This window comes from Carassius gibelio, chromosome B4 (assembly GCF_023724105.1).
Source record: "Carassius gibelio isolate Cgi1373 ecotype wild population from Czech Republic chromosome B4, carGib1.2-hapl.c, whole genome shotgun sequence".
Taxonomy (NCBI): Eukaryota; Metazoa; Chordata; class Actinopteri; order Cypriniformes; family Cyprinidae; genus Carassius; species Carassius gibelio.
The window spans coordinates 12,391,484-12,413,453 of NC_068399.1; the positions used below are offsets into that span (position 1 = coordinate 12,391,484).

Here is a 21,970-nt window from a genome sequence, read left to right on the forward strand (position 1 = left end):
TCACTCCATTAGTTTTTATGGGTCGTAAGAAAGGACCTGCCCTCGGGGTTTTTGTTTGATTATAAAGCGTTCAATTTGTAGAAGAACTGTTAACTTAAAGATTATATGTAATACGAACAATACCGTATGTTTAATAGTACTCGATCTTAAATAGATTTCTCATGTTATGCTAAGTTTCAAAGAAACATTCATCATTAACCTAAGGCTAATTCTTATTATGCATTTCTCGCATGACAGCAGAAACGTTTCATCATGGTTAAAATTTCCAATCCTGCAAGTGAACGTAGAAAACGAACATAAAGGCTTGTTTTATATTAGCATCATGCTAAATTGAACAGAGAGCAGTTGTCACCCAACACTGCATGATTAATTTGCATGTTTCTTTTTCTTAACAAAGTGAATATAGAGGAGCTGTTTTGTTTTTAGTTGCTGTTGTGGTTTCGTACATTTGCATGCAGCTTGTGCTGATGGCACATTAGCAAGCTAAGAAACTTTCTCTGCGAAAAGTTCTAAAAAAGAGGAACTGACCCCACACTAAGGTCCCACACTTACAGATATAGTAGAGGGCAGATGAAAAACGTATTTACACACTCACATACAGTTAACTACAAAACTACTACTTACGAAACAAAACTTTCCACTACTACAGTGTATGAACAACAAAGAGCTTTTCTGTTAGCGTAAAACACTAGCATTCGGTTTTGCAAATATGAACATGTTGGAGTGTCTCGCTGCCCTTTGCTGCCCTTTACTGCTCATTACTGTTGTAATGGCCATAATGAACCAGACATGAAAATGCAGATAGAGAGAGAGAGAGAGAGAGAGAGAGAGAGAGAAAGAGTGAAAGAAAGAAAGAGAAGTTAGAGTTTTACCCCGACTCCTGGGAGTCTGAGAGTGCAATGTCTGAGGCAACACTTTTTGCGTGTTAAATCATCAGGTCTTATCAAAAATCATATCGTAATCTCACTTTGCTAGCTTCCGCTTTGACTACACCACACAGCAGTCACTGCATCAGTTTACTGGACTAACTTTAGCTGTTCTACTCACCAGTATAACTCTTTTTCTATATTTAAATCACGTCTTTCATACTTGCGTCATTTTGTGCATTAACACTGTGATCTGTAACTGTAACTCAATATGGAATATGGGTGATCTTGAATTAGCTAGATGCTAATTAATATTAAGCAGATAATTAAACCATCCCTAAAGAAAGCTCAAACATGTTTTGTCCAAAAACACATCATTTAAGGTTTGTTCTGTTAGTTTTAGTTTAGTTTTTAGTCAATTAAACTAGTTTCCTCACATTAGCATGCCAACTACAGGATCCCCAGTAGACAAAATATCATGACACTGCAGAAAAAGCAAGCGCACCTTTGGGTTTATTTGAAATGAAGCTTTTGCGGTGACTTTGGTTTGACACTTCTGAGTCAAATGATGCAGCGAGTAGGGAATTATGATGGCATGATTCGCCTATTTACAGCCTAAGTACTTTTTTTTGGGGGGGGGGGTTAAATGTCAGCTTTGTCTATTGACAACAGTTGCTGACATTCGCAAGCTAACTAGCTTTTTTGATTATTTGAATTATTATTATTATTAATATTATTTACTGTTTATTGATAGTCTAGTGAGTTCAAGTGTATAACAATGCTAAAATGTAAATTGATAATATTCTATGCACTAAAAACCAAAACTAGCCTAAGCTGTTGGCTTGTCTTAGCTGGTTTAAGCTGGAAGTTGCTGGTTTTAGCTGGCCTACCAGACTAGCTGAGCAAAATTTAACTGGTTTCTCAGCCTGATCAGCTAAAGCAGCGGGTCAGACCCCCTCTAAAACCAGCCCGCTATGTCCAAACTGAAAAAACAGCTAAATCCAGCAAACTAGCTTAGGCCAATTTAAGCAGTTTTTTTTCCCTCAGCAGGGGCGTACATCTTTAAAAAGGTGTTTCTTTTTATTTTCTTTTGTAATTTGTCTCAACTCATGTTGAACTGGCGAAATTTAGTGGGACAGCAAATAACCAAGATTGGAGCATTAAAAATGCTATTGAGCCTGTTTTGCAGCTGTTTCAATTTAATTGACATTCATGCCATATACTGAATTTTATGAATGGTATATATATATATATATATATATATATATATATATATATATATATATATATATATATATATATATATAAATATATATAAACTATTTTATTTTTTATTTTTTATAAAAGCAGTGGTATGCAGATAGACCAAAATACATCCAAATAATAATAATAATAAAACATTGCTTTGCAACCCAACATGGGACTTTTTGGTTATCTTCCAGTGTTTGGTTAACACACTCAGTATGACTGAAATAGTATTCCGTTAACCCGGGGAAAAAAATTATGTTGGTAAACTTTGTCATTGCCATGGGAACAAGCACCCAAGAGGCAGTTACCTGGAGCTGACATAACTTTTATTATGACAGCTGTATGTTTGAACACCTACCCTGTGTTTGACTTCCTTGAGGTTTGAACCTGCAGTCTTAACATAAGCTCAAACATGTTTTAGCTCTAGAACATCTTAGCAAAATCTCATCACCAAAATAATGCCTGTGTTGTAAGAAACTCCTTTCATTATTATACTATAAAAGGGCATCAATTATGTATAAACAAGAACCTAAAGGGGAACTCCACTAACTACCAGGAAAAAGGGTTTGGACTGCCAAATTTTCATGAATGCTTACTTCCATTTTTTGACATTTCTTTTTTCCAAATGCACCTTTTGACACTACTAGTCTGACTTAATGACCATATGAATTGAAACTATTTTGTTGCTGTTAATCCATGTCAGCATATTAGCTTTGCATAAGCTGGTGTCCTGAAACATTACAAAAACAATAACACAGATACACAATATTCTTATATATAGGCCTACAATACACTTTACATTTTAAATCCAATATTAATATACTTCAAATCCAGACTTTAACTGGGACCAACAATGGACCAACTAAGGGCATATATACACATCTTGTCCAATCAGATGTTCTTTAGACTGAGAAAATCCCTCCCTCTAATGCCACCTGCCGCTCATTAGCAATAGCAAGTAGCAAGTCATGTTTTGATGGCTATTATGTTTCACCAATGCTTCTACTTTGGGAAATATATCAACATAGAAAAGAAAACTGGTCTTCAAGCCATCCATCCCTCATGTGGTCAGGAGTTGTTTGCGAAACATTCATAAAAAGGTATGTACTTTCTATCTTTCATTAATCATACTGGTAAAACCAACAAACAGCCATCCAGTGGAGTCCCATTAACATAATGTAGACATGGGTTATTAAGGTTAACCAAAACTGAAACCTTAAAATAACCTAAAATTGGAAAGGGAGCATTTTTAATTCTCATTATTTTAACTTGATGTACTAAAATAACTGAATAAAATGAATAGAAATAAACACAATACAATCGCTTAAGTTCCCTTCAAGTGTTTCTAAAAAGTATCTGATGTAATAGTGAAAATCTATGTTGATGATTTACATTTATTTATTATATTTATTACCCATGTATGAATATTTACGTTGCAAAAAATAAAGAAATACATCAGTAAATCAAAACATGACCTGTCTGGCCAGATGCCATTATTCATTTAGCTAAACTCATAAGAAGTCGCCATTTGCGCAGTTGAATGTCAGCGGCACAGATTTCCTTCCTGTTCATTGTTTTAAAGGGTGGAATTCACTTTTATTAGACTCAATATGCCAGTGGTGGCTCAGTTGAATGCAAAGTGTTGATTAGATCTGCTAACCAGGGCTTAACTAGACATTTCAGCGCTGAGAATGGTTATGATAGGTTGTGTTTATTGGAACGGTCCTTGGCATAATTCTGCACCAGGTGACTGCTGAATGAAGTATGTCAGTGGTATATACGACCACATCATGGGATTCATGTGGGTCTCCAACAAACCACTCCATATTTACTTACATTAACCACAAACATTACCCTCGAACTCTTATACATGTCTCTGGCCTGTGACCCATTACCTATTCAATTCTCTTCACTGTCATACTTGAACATTTATTTGTAAACCACATATGCATTTAGACACACATGAAAGCCAAGCTAATCTAACCACACATATAAAGAGATGTCTGTGTTGACAAAAAAAATAACCATCTACATCGGTCTGGCCTGGTTTCCCGCTGCCATTTTAATACAATGTTGGTGATCTAAATTAATTTGTTTCAGAAATTAAAACATGTTAATCATAGAAGAGACATAGTCAAGTCATGAGTGTGTGAACTGCATTTGTATATCAGTTTTTGAACCCATTAATAGATACAGGCTATACTGACTCATTTATTGATAGCAAAAAACACAATCACATTAGCTAGATTGTTAAGCAAACACACAAAGGTATAACTTGTGAGCGCACATTCTGTGTGGCCCAGTGAGTAGATGAAATAAAAATCAAATGATAGCCTATATCTTTATAACACTGTCTAATGATCACAGCTATCATCATCATCGCAGAAATCATCGCAGAAAATTAAAGCTGAAAACATTATAAAACATATGGCATATAACCACAATTGACTTCAATTACAAAGCCTGTCAGTTTAATTTCAGATTCTTACTTTGACACTTTTGTGGAAACGTCTTGGCGCAGCCCGATGAACTTTTGCCAAGAATTTTAATAAGGCTGCAGTCAAGTCATACGTGAACATACATGCTTCATGTTGAGAAAAATAAAAGTCGTTTTTGCTGTTTGTGGCGATTTCTGTAATGAACAGTCTCCGTGAACCTCTGCTTCAAACGCCGGGGAACGCTGTCCAGTTATCTGTGGTCTGGATGTTTGTTTTCAACACTCTTTTGCCACTTGAGAATGCGGTGTTCCGCATTGTCTTTTCAGCAATCGTAAATCTTTAGCATAATCTCCCGTCAAAACATGGCAGACAACAGATAATCATCTCTCTCTTTCGACTGGGGAAGCCTGAGGGGCTGCAGGGTGGCCAGTCGACGAGACTACATGCACAAACACACACACACAAACGAATAGAAATAGAGAGACTTAGTCAGGGAGGGGAAAAAACAATAATAAGTAGAAGAAGCTATTTGGAAGTTGATGTTAATGTGTCGTGCATTTGTATCTACCTTGTGAATGGCCAGCTCTGATATTACCTGTCAAAGTTGTACATCATTGGGAAAAAAAAAAACGACAGTGGTGAATGATGTAAATTCGGGCCTACCTTGAGGTGTATTACTAAGCGTATAATAAAAATGTAGATATCAGTCACTTTTTAAAAGAAAATGTAAGGTGGTCGTCAAAAAATTTTGAATATAGTCAACAAATCAGAACTGGGCATCAAGACCTGCAGTGTAAATAAAGAGTTTTACTTTGAACACCTTATTAACTGCATTGAAAAACAGCATAGCAATAAGGCGACTAAAGGAAAGAAAGTTCCATCTTTCAGTTAAAAGGTTTTTGAATGAGCCATCTGAATTAACCGATTAAAATGAAATGAACTGAACTTCATAATACTCAATGAACGCAATACGCAAAGAGTGCTCAATGAATCACTTATTTGAACAATTTTAACTATTCACTGAACAAATTACCAGAACAAACCAATCCAGTAAATGTAACGTATTTAAGTTTGGAATACATCACACTAATACGGGTATAAATTACGACTCAAATTATGCATCTCAGTAAGAGAGGTGCAACATTACTTTTAAAATATTTAACTGACCATACGATTCTTACCTGCTAAATGACAAAACATGTGAAAACAAGCTTAAAATAAATACTGAACCATTACTATTTCTTGAATGTCATCAAAAGTTGGGGATGTACAGTAGTCAGCATTTGAAGTGGATCAAAAAAGTTCATCAAAGTTGTCCTAAGTTATTGTTTTGGTTTTAGGTCCACTTTTTGATCCACTTCAAATGCTGACTACTGTATTATTTTGACCAGGTAGAAACCACCTACAACACTCAGGTACATCCAAACATCTTTAAACTTTTAAATCATGTGATTATTGGTCCTTTCAGAAGCTTAGTTTAGTCATGTGTGGGGTTGGACGATGAAAACCATGCTTTGGAAGGCTCGGTGAATCATGGTGCTAAAAGTTCACCAGTTCATCCCTAGACAGGGACAGAATGGGGCATTACGGTAATCAGACACACACTTACGTAGAGTTCAGCAGTTCACACTTGGTAAAGCAGAAAGAGGGGGCGTTCAGGTAAATGACATCAGTGACAGATGGAGTGAATGATGAGCGAGAGAAAGACAGAAGAGGAGGAGTTGAAGGGACTTCTGGGATTTTTAGGGAGGGAGGGAACACCGTTTTAGTGGAGATGAGGGGTGATTTGAAGGCCAGAGAGGGAAAGGTGTGTGTATGTGTGTGTGACCCTAAACACAGATCCTCTTTCAAACTAATCTAAGCTTCTGAATAGATGAGCAGACGAAAACATATTCGCAAAACAGTGACTGTCTGACGCTGAAACTGGAATTGACGTGTTAAAATGCATTGTGGAGGAATCAACTTTTGACCCTCCGTGCTGAGCTAAAAAAAAAGTTAGTTATACTACAAAGCTACTTTAAAATTTTTTTTGAAACAACTGGTTCACTATTCATCAACTGGACTTCTCAACACTACAATTGTTTATAAAACATTTATTTCAACCGGTTCACTTACATGAAAAGACTAGAACAAAACCAGTTTGTTTACAATGAACGTTTTATCGGAATAAATAAATTCGCTAAAATAAGTTATACTTAAACTTTACCAAAACAGTATTTGGGAATGTAGTAGAATTTATTATTATTTTTTTTTATATATTTACTTTGCACTTTTTCAAGTTTGACACCCCCGTCCCCTGAAAAATTTCCACCCTGTTATCATCAGTGGTATGATTAACTATTGTTTTTTTTTAAACATAGGTTCAATGGAAATGCATGCCTCTAGCTACATATCTGCAAAACTCAAAAAACATACCTTTACACACAAATTGCTACAGTTTCCTGTTGAAATGAACACTAGAGGCAGTAAAACTCTGACAACATTTGTTCCTTTTCATACAAATTATGATTTGCAGTTCCGCCGTTTTGATTAATAAAGCCAAATTTTCGCATAAATACTTATGCAGTATTATGTTATGAATTCGATTCAACAATTTTAATATGCTGCAAGATTTGAAAACATTGTCGTCACATATACAGCTTAATATGCATGAGTTTTCGAAATCCGTAGGTTTGGTCAGTAGCTCATGAAGAGCTCCAGTACAGAATCAGTGAAAGTATGGTTCGACATAACAGCTCAAATGCTCAAATCAAGATAAAATAACATGGCTTCATCAACAAATGCATTTTTACATCACTTCTGCAATTTGTTAACACTATCGGGTAGGTTTAGGGTTGGGTTTGGTGTAGGGGATATTTTCAACATGATACAGGATTAACTTCTAGCGACACTCATTGGATATTTGAATTGTGAACCACCACAATACATAGGCCCACCTGAAGCAACCTAATACAAACACAGCAATACGTGCCTATATCAATGTGACAAAAAACATGCCAGGGTCACATATTGAACCCACGTTTCAGTGCCACACAATGGACATTTCACTGTGAAACTGCTGCAAACCATGTAGAAAGGTATGTAACAACAGTGTTGCCGAAATGTATTTAGAGGCACGTATTCCAAATGAGCATGGGTTGATTTTTTTTTTTTTTTTGTGTAGGCTTTTAACCTTATAGAGGAAAAGAATAAAGGAAAAAACATTATTTGTTTTTAATTAAATGGGAAGAATGGTACTTGATTTATGTGTTTGTGTTTTCAGAGCAGTCATCCTAACGGACATAAGACTCTTAAATGCTAAAGGCAAAACTGTCTTTTCAGCGAAAATCACCTTATTTGCATGAACCTGTCAACACAGTTTAGAAAAATTATAAAAAAGCTTCTCTTCTCTTCTCTAAATATTTATAAAATGAATATAAGGAAATCAAAGAGCATCAAAAAAGTATTTCAACACTGAAAAAATGGCCAGCCTTTAAATAAGACTTGCAGTGCATTCAAGTTCTGCATTTTTTTTTTATTAAGCCTGTGACATTTTTATTATTAAACCTGTGACATTTGTTTCTACGCAATGAAAGAACAACCTCTGAGTAATACTATTTTCCTCAAGGCGAGCAAAGAGACAGGTGTTGATAAGCTTTTTTTTTTTGTTTTTTTTTGTTTTAGCATTTGGCGGCCACTAAACACACACACCGCCTACACACACACACCTGAGGAAAGATTCTTGGTACAGATTGGTCTTGAGCATGAGTGAGTTTAAATTGTTGCATTTGGCAGCTTGTCCTGAGTTGTCATCATAGCTATGGCATGCTTTTTATAGTCTCTTCAAAGATACACAATGAGAAGTCATTTTGCTCATCCATGATTTGTGTGTTTGCGTATGTCTCAGCTATTTATTTAGAGTACTCATGGTGTTCGAAATTATTCTGTCAATGATTTTTGATTTACAATTTGCTTTTTACACGTTGCACTTTATTCGTTTTTTATTTTTATTTTTTATTAATGTAAAGCCTAAAAAAATAAATATTTGTAGCTAGTTGGCCTCATGTCTTTGCAGCAGAATTATAATAGTGTATCAAGGAGAGTTGTCTATCACTTTACTAGGCGGTCAGACCAAAAAAGCAGATTAAAATATAAGACAAAAAACCCAAAGAGAATTTCTGGGTAATATGTAGGTTTGGTAAGCAACCATTTAGCAACCACTCAGTCAGAATAACAGCCATATCACAATGTCCTGCTGGTCTACCACTTGGTGTTTGTTTCATTCTTTAAGTTACATGTGACAAGACTCTCGTTACAAGCTGTTATGCTATGCTAGATGCTCCTTAAAGTAGGGTTCACACTGTATGATTTCAACCAAATTTTGCAGTCTGCAACAATTTTGTGTGGTTGAAAGTGATTATTCTTATTGAAGGGAAGAACTGACTTGATTGATCAACAGAATATATTGTGATGCACCTTGACTTCAATTTAGTTTTTGATGTGTCCGAAATTTCCATTCATCAGATGATTGCAGCCAAAGTCTTGACTATGTTCTCTATGTACAGTCTGATATAAAATATTATATTGAACACTTTGCCATTGCTTTTACCTAACATATCATCTGGATCATATCATGTAGTCTGTCAAGTGACAACCATAAAATACAGTAAAAATTGTTCAATGTGTATCCAACATAAGATAGTGGCACTACCTTTTGAATGTCAACGTAGAATTTCCTTTTGCACTCTTGCCAGTGACTACCACTACATCTTGTGTAGTCAGTCAGCAGTCTAACAGAATATAGTGTCCCATCAGGGGAATCATCTACCAAAGATCTGCCTTGAAAATACTGCGGAGAGTTTGAAGAATTGATTACGGAAGTTACTCACACAGGGCTTTCCCTTGCCTCCTTTAAACTCTCACTCTCTCTCACTTCCTCACTGAAAAAGATCGAGTGAGTTTGTCTGGGACGTGGGCTCTTGGGGATCTCTGCCTGTGTTTGTTTAGTAGGCGGGGAGCTCAGCAGAGACTGTGTGTGTTTTTGTAGTGCTCGACTTTTCCTGAGGTAATGCTGCCCTGATATGACCGCATGGGAGAAAGGGAGTGGGAATGTGACAGAGCAAGAGTGCAGCGTCTGCAGTGTCTCGACTGGTTCTTTGAGTATTTTTGCATTGTTTTGCATTAAAGCTGATGTCACAGCCCAGGCTGTCCTTGGAAGAAGTGGGACGATTCACTGGCAGTTGTAAGACAGTGTATTTGACATTTGTCTAGAGTGTTTGAGTTGAGGCTGGAGTTGAGGTCACTAGAAGTGGCTGCGGTCAGGGACTACTTGCTGGGAGAGGAAATGGAAATGCAGGGTTGCCTAGGTTTAACCACTATAATACTGCATGCAGCATGGTTTGATTCCTATGTGGTTTGGGAGTAGGGATTGGAATTTGGAGGAATTTAAGTACTCTGGTTCCAATTCCCTAATGAGTCCAATATCAATTCTTTTAGAAAGCATTAATATACATGTTTTGGAAAAAGAAAATCTAGCAACTGTCAACCCATACTTTAGATTTAGTTTCTCTGTGAGTTTAAGTGGGAAACAATATCTTAGAAAACAATCTCTCAAGCTCTCAAAAGTTAAAAGGGTAGCACTTAAGTATAGGCACCAGTTCCCACTATAAACTAGTTGCTTATAAGCATGACTATTATTAACATACTGGCTGTTTATTAGTACTTCTAAAGCACATATTCTGTACGACCATATTCTACATCCCTAATCTTATCCAACACCTAAAGTTAACAACTGCATTACTAACTAGAAGCAGTAAGTTAGGAGTTTGAGGCAAAGGTCATAGTTAATGGTTTGTTAATAGCGAGAATTGGACCTTAAAATAAATGAATAAATAAAAATAAGCAGCAAACAACTAAGCCAAAGCCATTGATAGGCATGAAGTTGCACGACCAAGGTGAGATCATTATTTAATTTCCACAAAACCAAAGCTGAATCAGCAGGCTCAGATAGTAGGGAATAATGTGGGTCAAATTTATTAAATGGTAATATTTACACAGATTTGGTTGAAGTGTTATTTTTTTAATGGATCCAGTTCCCAATGTTATTTGCACATGTCAGGAACACATGTTGTGTGTGCATTTCCGTACTTGGCTTGTCTCCTGTTTAGCTCTTTAGTACTGACAGCACTCGCCTCCTGTCCACTTTGATATACTGATACCTCAATGTGATTTAGATGAATGTGGACAGAAATTGAATTATCCCAAGCTCTGGAACTTTTCTCCACTTTCGGTCTGCCTCTTATTAAAGATGGAGAGTCAGGCTGTGCCCGTTAGATGGGTAGCATATGGATCGCTTCTCTAATTGGCTGATAGCATCTATTGGCAGGCGAACTGATTGGTCAATAAGATCGCATGGCAGGGTTTTCTGTCTAAGTCAGCAATTTGACTGACACTGATTCTAAGCCATTCTATCTCAGCCATTTATATTTAGAACTTCGGAGTTCATTGCAATTTACTAATGTGAGTTCCTCTAATGCTGTGCAGTGAAATTCGTCAGCGTGAATGTTCTTTTGACAATGAAAATGTGGTGCATGGCAAAGTTAATCAGTATGCTCTTTAAGAATCATGGAAAATGAAACCTTAATGGGGGTTATTCTTGGCACAGATAATAACACAGGGAATCTTTAAAGCACAGCCAGAGCTTCTCATGGTGCGGAGAGTTTTAACAGTTGATTGATGTCCTAAAAGCTATCATAGGAACAATTTAGGGACTTCATTTCACTTTTTCAGTTGAGATTTGACAATCGGAATTAAAGAGTCATCTGCCAACAAGTCCATACTGTTATGTAACATCTAGAAATCACCTTAGATTTAATAGATGAATTAATATGTGGTGAAAGAAACAATGTGCCTTAAAATAAAACAATGTGACTTTAACTTGGTGCACTCTTTTGGGAATTTGGACATAAGAATGGCATCTGTGGCATCAAGACAATTGAATGACAGCATCATGACACAATACGGGTTTGCATACTTTGCATTCAAAAGCAAGTCCATAGTAGAACTATGCAAATTGAGAAGCAACCGAAGTCTTGCTACACTTAGAAGTTGATTTTCTGCCGTCGGTTTCCTCCCGACGGATGAGGTTGCATAGGCGCGAGTAGCTGAAATGTGGAATGCATTGCTGTCAACATTCAGAGGGCACATTTCTTGCATGTTTGTTTTAATGCTCTGTTTCTTACATTCATTTACTCTTTCTATTCTTGCCCTTTCTTTTTTCGATGTTCCTCTCGGTCTGTTGCAGGCCGCAGAGCAGGAAAAGGCAGGTGGTTGACGCTAACGGTCGAACACTGTTTTTGTGTGTGTACTGGATAAACAGGTTGAGGGGCAGAGGTGGAGGTGGGGTGTTTTTGGAGCGGGGGATGGGGAATGTTTTCCCTAAAACAATGAGCTTTCCGAGGGACTTAGCGCTGACTAGCTGAGTGTTAAAGCTGAGGGTAGGAGAGAAAAGATTTTATTTTTTTTGTTTTTTTGTTTTGTTCTGAGGTTCTGCTCAAAGCTTGGGGTTACACATTTTTTATTGTGCTTGTTTCTCTTCAGTGACTCGGCTCACACACTCTTTCCCTCATAACTAGCAGCCAGCCATTGTCATGGCTGTCTTTTGTAATTACAGCTTGTCACAGTAGAAGAGAGCAGAGATGTGTCCAACATGCTAGCTGACTTAGCCATACAGCAGTAGTAAATCTCCTCACAGTTAGCGTCTCTAATAATCACTCAAACCTAAAAATGTTCCGTCTCACCCTGATTTTCCCTTTTACCACTGGCGCTTTGAAGATTTACACAGAATTTTAGATGTAAACAAAGGATGCTAGCTCTGCTTCAAAGATTAGCCACTTACTCAGGCAGCTGACTTGTAAGACAATATCCTGACTGAAAAAGCATGATGCTAGCATGTTGCTAAGCTAAATAAGTGTAAATATTGATTCTTTTTGATTTTGAACGTTATGTGAGTATATTTCTACTTGACATTTATTATTGGATTATATTCTTAGTGAAGTACGTATATGATGCTGCTTTAGAATCTGGCAAAAAATGTACTTTACATGCCAGCATTTACATCAGGACAGCAACTATGGCTGCTGTTTTAGTAGGCAGCTCGCTGGAATTTGGGAAAGTCTCTTTTATGTTGGTCTTGTGTGGCTTTGATAAAATCAAAATTCTTGACATAATAATGCCGATGGGTGTTTTTCATAGTTCATTATTAAATGGTTCGTAAATCATTTTTAGAGCTGAATGACTGTTTGGAGAAAAATATGTTTGGTTTCCTAGCAGGTCTCTATAAATGGACCAATGAAACGCTCACCTGAGGCAGACAGAAGGATATAGATAGAAACGAGAAGCTGGGAGGGGGGGCAGAGAGAACGAAGAGAGGCAGAGTTTAAGAGAAAGAGAGGTGATCTTGAGGCCAGGATTGGGTCAGACTTGTTGTAGCATGTTGGAGTAATACAGAGAACTGCTGCAGGGAAGTGGGAACTCACTCCCCGACATACATCTCTGTCTCTACCTCCAAACTCTCTTTCTTTCTTTCTTTCTTTTTCTTTCCATTGTTATGGAAACTGTAGCTTGGCATATTTTACAATAAATTGATTGTTGCTAAGTTAAGTGAGTACACACTTATAGTTAGCTGCACTACAAGCTAAATAACAAATTACACTGAGGACACATTGTGTCCCAATTTGCGCATTTATGCATTATTCTATTGTTTTTTTGTATAAATAGAGTGAGTAGTGGGTTCACACTGAAACTGAAAAAGAAGTGTATTTTAAATAACCAGATAATGCACTTATTAAACTTAAGTTTCCTACACTACTACTTTATGCAGCTGAAGAAGAGATCATTTGGGACTCAACTAATATCTTCAAGAGAATTATAAGATTATATAACACAGGAATAGTCTGTTGACAAAGACATTTGGGTTTATATAACACAGGAATAATCTGTTGACACGGACATTTGGGTTTTGTGAACATTACTGAGTGGTGATTAACTGGCGAATCATGTTTTTCATGAACACTAAATCAAACTGTCCCAGTTAAAACTTAAAATAACATAGTACTTCTAAAGATGTTTTAAGAAAGTGTGTTTAATTTGGTTGCGTGATGTTATGCGTGATAGCATGATACAATGGAACATAAAAATAGAGATCAAGATCAATGGCTTTATCAAGCTACACACTTATTGTTGTGAAAATCTATGCCACTCTAACTGAAGTTTACGTAGCAGTGTTGATACTTTGTTAATAGTGTCAGCACTTGAGTTAAAGTTATTCCCATTTCTTTCTTTCTTTCTTTTATGCCTATTATGATTTCTCCTCTTCAAGTAATTTAGAAAAATTCCTCACTGATGAAATTGTTCCTGTAATTGTTGGCTGGAGAAACAAAACAACGAAAAGTCCCACATTCCTGCAGAAGTTAGATAAATAAAGTTGGAAGGCTTAGATGTTAAAAGAGAAAGTGTTATGCGTCACTTCGCTTTCCATACATCTTAACTGCTGTGCATCATTTTGTCTCTTTCCTCTGCTGTCATTTATAGAGCACTCGCTCCTACTGGATTGTAGATTCCACTAAATGAACATGGCACATAACACTGTCCACCATTACACTTTTATGTGTGTATGCACGCAGTAAGAAAATGCTGAGGTAAATGTTAAAAAATGCAACGCTGCATTTCTGAACTCTCTGTCACCCGAACCATGCTGCCTTGCAGCCATGTTCTCAAGAAACACACACACACAAGCTCACACAGAGCAATGATTTGTGACCTATTAGCCAAAAGAACACTTGAAGACGTACACACACACACACATTTATTTATTTAGCTTTTTAAATGAGGATAGGGAGTACTCTCTTCTCTCTCATGCACACACAGTCAAATTTTTCAACAGGTAAACTATAATTACAAGAGAATGAATCACTGGTGAATGAATTATGCATCCGTTCTTCCTCTTCTCTTATTCATCCACCCTGCTTTTTCTTCCTTGTAGCCCTCTTCAAGCCTTAAAGTGTGGAAACTAACAACCCCTCCCCCTAAATATGTGTTCTTCATATTTTCAGGGCTGTTTATGAATCTTCTCAGCTGTGTGGTACGGGGTGTGAGTGTGAACATGGATTTCTCAGGGCTTTTAGTGTGTGTGTGTGTGTGTGTGTGTGAGAGAGTATGCTTTCAGGGTTTGGTGTTTTTGCGAGACTGTATATCTCGCACAATCTTGGCTGAGATCACACTGGACCCAAGTGGAAATATTTAACAACATGCACACACACACACATAGGAATTTACAGCATATCTTCAAATTTGACCTTTCAAATTTGAGTGTTACATGTCCACTGTGAAGAAACTACACACCTTAACTGTGCTGTCTTGTTTCACAACTGTATTTACTGTATTCGGTAGACAAAATCTAAAACTTGTGGCATTGCATAGTGTGCTAACAAGACTTTAAAACAAGACTTCAGTTTACATGGAAAAATTAAAAAATCGAGCTTATTTCAGTTGAAATCCACCTGCATGATTTTTTTTTTTAGCTCAGGTCAGTTAGTTTGTTTTGACGGTGATCTATGAGGTAGGGTTAGTAACTGTTCTGGAAGTGTGGCTTTAAACCGCTCTAGGGAACTGTAATGCACCTCCAAATCAATGTGATTCAATTAGGCTTTCTACAAACCCTGGGTGTGTGAATGTGTGTTTGAGCCGATAATTTAAAGAGGCCCTTGCCTCTTTTCCAAGCTCACATTGGGGAAGAATAAGTAACTGGGATTGTCGTAATTCTAGAGCCGTTGTCTTCAACTATTCCCAGAGCTCTTAGACACCACACACACACACACACACACACACAGGTCAATACAAATAAGAGTTACTGAGTGTGTGTGGTTATTGTACACTGTCATGTATTCCACTCATATTGTATATATTCATAAAACAGCATGTTTGTGTTTATGTGTGTGTGTTTGACTGTCTGAAGTGGATGCACAGGCTCTGAATTGACTTGAGCAGTGAATGCTACATCCCTTGGGTGCTTTTGGTGAGTCAGTTGTTTCAGTTTTGAGGGCTCAACAATAGGCTTTTGTCATTGTGCGTGAGTGTGTGTTTATTCTCGCTTGAGTGGTTTCTCTCTCTTGCATTTACGATTTGAATTATTGTTTTGTATGTGTATTAATGTAATTCAGGTTAATGACACAACCCTTTCTACTTTTTTTACATGATCACTTATATATTATAAATAGGTTATGAGCATATTTAAAATTTATTTTAACTAAAAAATTTGAAATTCCTGATATTTAATGAAAAAACTTTTATATAATGAAAAAACTTTTGCGTAATCGCTTATTATTAGAGTTAGCTTTGAGACAAAACTTTTGTCTTTTGAATTTAAAGTCATGTGGTGCAACCAATGTGCGACGCAAATAAACAAAGAGGAAACATTTAAAAGACTATACTGTATACTATAACTGTATAACTGAATACTTATATACTATAACTGTGTCAAGGTCAAAATGTTTCTCTTAAATTTCAGATAATTTGACAGTTTTATTAATGCAAGATTAGATCAGGTTGTAAAATATCATGTGCTGCAACTCCAAACTAAATGATATTTATGAATAATTTATTATTTATTATTTTATTAAAAAAATTGTTCAGTATAAGGAATAATATAAAATATTAATATCCACCCTTAAAATATAATTTGAACCAATTACTTAATTTAATTATATTGTGTGTGTGTGTGTGTATATATATATATATATATATATATATATATATATATATATATATATATATATATATTTTGTGTGTGATATATATATATATATATATATATATATATAGAGAGAGAGAGAGAGAGAGAGAGAGAGAGAGAGAGAGAGAGAGAGAGAGAGAGAGAGAGATATTTGTGTGTGTGTGTATAATGAGCTAAACTTATTTAATCTAACATATTGAACATGTGTTCATACTACATTCTTTAATATTAGTATGAACACATTTGATTTTTTTTTTCTTTTTGAAACCAACATGAACAGCAAGATTGCATTCCTAAGAATTTGGCAAGTGTTTTAATTTTTTTTTTTTTTTTAAATACTTTGTCATTGATCTTCATTCATATTTAAATGTGATTTAAGCATATACATTTATACAGCTGTATACCTGTAACTGTGTACCTGAAGGGTATTTGATGTCTTTAGATTAGTCCAGGTGCAACGTTGGGGGAGAAAAGAGGGTAGAGATACAGCCTTGAGCTAATAGCTCACGGCTAAACCCCCTCAAAATGTCTCAACCTGATGCCTCATTCCCATCATACCTGTTTTAACCATCGAAAGACACACATACAGCACAATTGTCCTCTATCTAGAGCGTTTCACAATGTGACTGCCCTACATATAGGGCAGCATTTTGGAATGAAAGGTAAGATTGTGTGTGTATTCATATCCTGAAAGGCCACCTGCACTCAGCGTTCCTGAAGTTCCTGATCTGTGACACCCGGCAACCCCCCTCCTCACCCCTGCACCAGCTCTCTAATCGTCCCGTCCAAAACAGGCTCTTGGCTCTTTTGGATTGCTGTAACCGATACAAAATACTTTCTAACTATTACAAAACGTTCACTTAAGGTTACAAAATGCTCCCTTGCATGTGACCCCATGGCAGATTAGTGCTCACATACACTCCTCAATTTACCCCACACACGCAGTCCTCTGACCATAGCGCTCGCGCACGTGGCCCTATTGCCATGGAGACGGGTGGAAAGGTGAGTGGCGGTGTCCGGGTGATTGACCGCGGTTCGAATTGCAAGCCGAGAGACTTATGCGTACATGTCCAGCGGCAGCACGTGTATAGCATGATTGTAAATTCTGACGTCTTCTGAAGGCAAGAGAAATTTCCAGCCTTGATCTTACAATCAATACTCAACAATAGAAGTTTGGCGTTTTCAACTTTTAAATAAGATAAACGGTGATGGTTCTGGACTTCACAGATTATGCATCAGTACAACAACATTATTTCTTACTTTACCTGCAAAAAGGTTAGAGGTGATTTGCATAACAGAATCTAATCTAATTTTGGAAAAAGTGGAAGATAATGTTAATGCCCGTTTTTGATTATGGAATTATTTTAAGTCAAATACAGACTTATGGGAAAAATACATAAATATAATAAATAATGCTGATGGGGAAAATATATGTAGTAATTACACATACCCATATATATATAATTGCATATATATATATTAGAATATAAGCAAAAAGTTGACTTATTTCACTAATTCCATTCAAAAAGTGAAACTTGTATATTATATTCATTTATTACACACAGACTAATATATTTCAAATCTTTATTTCCTTTAAATTTGATGATTATAACTGACAACTAAGGAAAATCCCAAATTCAGTATCTAGGGAAATTAGAAAGTAGCTAACTTAAGACCAATTCAAAGAAAGGATTTTTAGAAATCTTGGCCAACTAAAAAGTATAAAAATGAAAAGTATGAGCATGTACAGCACTAAATACTTAGTTGCGGCTCCTTTTGCCTGAATTACTGCAGCAATGCGGCGTGGCATGGAGTCGATCAGTCTGTGGCACTGCTCAGGTGTTATGAGAGCCCAGGTTGATCTGATAGTGGCCTTCAGTTCTTCTGCATTGTTGGGTCTGGCATATCGCATCTTCCTCTTCACAATACCCCATAGATTTTCTATGGGGTTAAGGTCAGGTGAGTTTGCTGGCCAATTAAGAACAGGGATACCATGGTCCTTAAACCAGGTACTGGTAGCTTTGGCACTGTGTGCAGGTGCCAAGTCCTGTTGGAAAATGAAATCTGCATCTCCATAAAGTTGGTCAGCAGCAGGAAGCATGAAGTGCTCTAAAACTTCCTGGTATATGGCTGTGTTGACCTTGGAACTCTGAAAAACACAGTGGACCAACACCAGCAGTTGACATGGCACCCCAAACCATCACTGACTGTAGAAACTTTACACTGGACCTCAAGCAACGTGGATTTTTTGCCTCTCCTCTCTTCCTCCAAACTCTGGGAACCTGATATCCAAAGGAAATTCAAAAATTACTTTCATCAGAGAACATAACTTTGGACCACTCGGCAGCAGTCCAGTCCTTTTTGAAGCGAGACACTTCTGACGCTGTCTGTTGTTCAAGAGTAAATTGACACAAGGATTGCGACAGCTGAAACCCAAGTTTTGCATACGTCTGTGTGTAGTGGTTCTTGAAGTACTGGTTCCAGCTGCAGTCCACTCTTTGTGAATCTCCCCCACATTTTGAATGGGTTTGGTTTCACAATCCTCTCCAGGGTGCAGTTATCCCTATTGCTTGTACACTTTTTTTCTTCCACATCTTTTCCTTCCCTTCACCTTTCTATTAATGTGCTTGGACACAGAGCTCTGTGAACAGCCAGCCTCTTTTGCAATGACCTTTTGTGTCTTGCTCTCCTTGTGCAAGGTGTCAATGGTCATCTTTTGGACAACTGTCAAGTCAGCAGTCTTCCCCATGATTGTGTAGCCTACAGAACTAGACTGAGAAACCATTTGGCCTTTGCAGGTGTTTTGAGTTAATTAGCTGATTAGAGTGTGGCACCAGGTGTCTTCAATATTGAACCTTTTCCAGAATATAAATTTTTTTTGAGATACTGAATGTGGGATTTTCCTAAGTTGTCAGTAAAAAACATCAAAATTAAAAGAAACAAACATTTGAAATATATCAGTATGTGTGTAATGAATTAATATAATATAAGTTTCACTTTGTGAATGGAATTAGTGAAATAATTTTTTTTGATGATATTCTAATAATATGACCATATAATTATTTATATATAGTGAATGGGTGTTGATATTTAGTAGTCAACGGAAGTAAAGTAGCCAATAGAAGTAAAAAACTGCATTCCTCCATCATAAAGTGCTCCACATAGGGCTCCAGGGGGTTTATAAAGGCTTTCTGAAGTCCATTGTTGCATTAAGTGTAAGAACAAATATCCATATGTAAAATTTATAAACAGTAATGTCTAGCTAACTATTGTACGCACGCGCACTGGAGATTGGCACCTTTAACCTTTTCTAATCATATCCACATTATTTATGTGTGCCACAAAAGTTAAGTGCAACCAAAAGTCAAGTTCCACCAAGTTTCAGACCATTTCAATCATTTGTAATATTGCGTTAATCTACATTAATTGGCTTTAAATGGACAGTTGCTTCTAGAAAAGTGATTCTAGTACAACATTAGGCTTAGGTCTATGTATTTGAGTAACAATATTAAGATGAAATGAACAACATTGAGATAAAATTAAAAATTCATTATTGGATCCTACATATTTTAAATAAGGGGATGCGACCTGATAAAAAAAGAAATCGAACTCAACCAGGAAACCAATATATGAATGGTAAGCACACCTCCGTTTTGTCTGGAAAACAGCACCGAAGACATTTTAAGAGATAGCTCCTTTTGTATCATATGCAAGAAAAGAAAATCATGAGTTCTAAATGACATGACGATGAGAAAACGATGACACGATTTTTAGTTTCTGGGGAAAAATTCCTTAAAATTTATAATTGACATGACAAAAGTGTGTGTGTTTGACATGGTGCGACGTGGCCGTGTGTCAGCATGCTTGTTATTCTTCTCCTCCTTGCCCCTTTCTTTCCTGTGCACCTCTGTCCACCCCCACTTTCCCCTGTGTGCGCCAGAGTGTTTTGTTTACTTTTGGGAACTGGGAGCTCAGGTGACGTTCAGCAGGAGGAAGCAGTGCGGTGGAATTCCAGTGAATTTTCTCCCTCTTGTGTCTCTCAACACGGAAGTTTACATCAGCCAAAACCAGTCAGGCTTCTCTCCTGTCTCAAACTTAGGCCTCAATATGGCTATATGCTGGCTAGATTTTAACATATTCTGCATACAGGCCAGACAGAGGCTAGTTGTCATACATTTTACTCAATTTCTCAGGGTAATTCTCAGGGTTTATTGTTTAGCAGTGATGTTTTAGCTTAAAAAATATAACACATTTGCACCATTTTTTGCCTTGGGGGAAAAAAAAGTATGTTAAATACACATGACTAAACTGGAAAACTGATCTCATTTGCTGATTGGAGAAGGCAGTGACTGCAGTATGAATGGATAGCGATACCTATATAAATTTTAACATCCAACTTTGTTTCTCATGAATCAATCTGTTTCCGCTTCTCATTGTTTAAATTCATACACACTTTTCTTAGAAATGGTGTAATCTCTGTTGCAGGTGCAATATTTGGTAAGACTAGAGAAAAGTTGTTCATTGTTTTGGGTCTTTTAAACAGTCAATTTTTGTTTCTTGTGTTGACTAAAAGTATTGATGCTAAATCTTTCAGTAGCGGGACAGTTGCTCGGCTGTTTTCAAAACAGAGCGGTTTTTCCAGTAACAAGCTAAAGTAGCAATGTACCGTGACAGAACGCTACATCACTGTTTTTAATGTCACATTATTTGAGCACACAGCTTTGTAGCCGAGTGAGCCGAGGTAAAAACAAACCTTCTCTTAGTCATATGTAGCATTGAGAAATTTGATACATTTAAATGAAATAGGTTAAGTAGCTACAGTTCCAAAAGGTCGGTTTCCCAACACTTTTTGTTTTCTTATATTTAATGAAAGGGTTGTGTGTGTGGTAGTTTTCATTTTGAATTGTGAAACAGTCAAAGGCAGCTGTTTCTTTGGACCACTATATGTAAGCCGTCCACCATATTAGAAAGGTCAAAGCAGGTCTATGGACACTCGAGAGCAAGTTGAATGTGTGTCTGCAATGATAGTTATACACATATATGAATATCTATAACTGCCACAGACTAGCAAATGATTACTAAGTAACTAACACAATACAAGACATTAGCTAATAAAACAGTAAAGTGTTACCATAGTATAAAAACCTGTAATATTGAGGTAAAATAAAAACACAAACCAACAAATTCTAACCTTTTGAAAGGTTGTCAAAGTCTGTTGAATGTGACATCTACAGTATGTGTTATATATCTATGGTACCACATGCACCATTCACAAAGAAGCCAATTCCAGAATGCTTTGCAATAAAGCATTAAAATTGTTAATAAATTAATCCAAGATTGTGGACGAGGTGACAGTTGATTACAAAAAAATAAAAAATAAAAAAATTAAAACGAACTTATACAAGCTATATTTGTGTGCGCTTTGTTTACTTACTAGAGAATTGGGCTGTTAGCTTAGCGACATGCTAACATCAATTCTACTGAAATCAATTGGTAGTTGAGTTTTACAGTTCTTGAGTTCTATTTGTAATAGCGGTATGCATTATTATCATCTATGTTGTCTGTTCCAAATTGGACTTTTGGACTTTGGGATAATCTCTTAAAAGGAACCTAGAAAAACAATAAATTTTTAAAACAGATTTGTGTGT

The 21,970-nt window shown here is 36.6% G+C and overlaps 1 long non-coding RNA gene across 1 annotated transcript in view; it reads left to right on the forward strand.

Moving 5' to 3' along the window:
• Positions 1 to 3,074: 3,074 nt before the first annotated feature.
• The window catches only part of LOC127956802 (uncharacterized), a 118,477-nt gene continuing 99,581 nt past the window's right edge, over positions 3,075 to 21,970 (forward strand). Inside the window, exon 1 of the long non-coding RNA XR_008153646.1 lies at positions 3,075 to 3,214. This is a non-coding gene — a long non-coding RNA (uncharacterized LOC127956802). The remainder of the gene's footprint in view (positions 3,215 to 21,970) is intronic.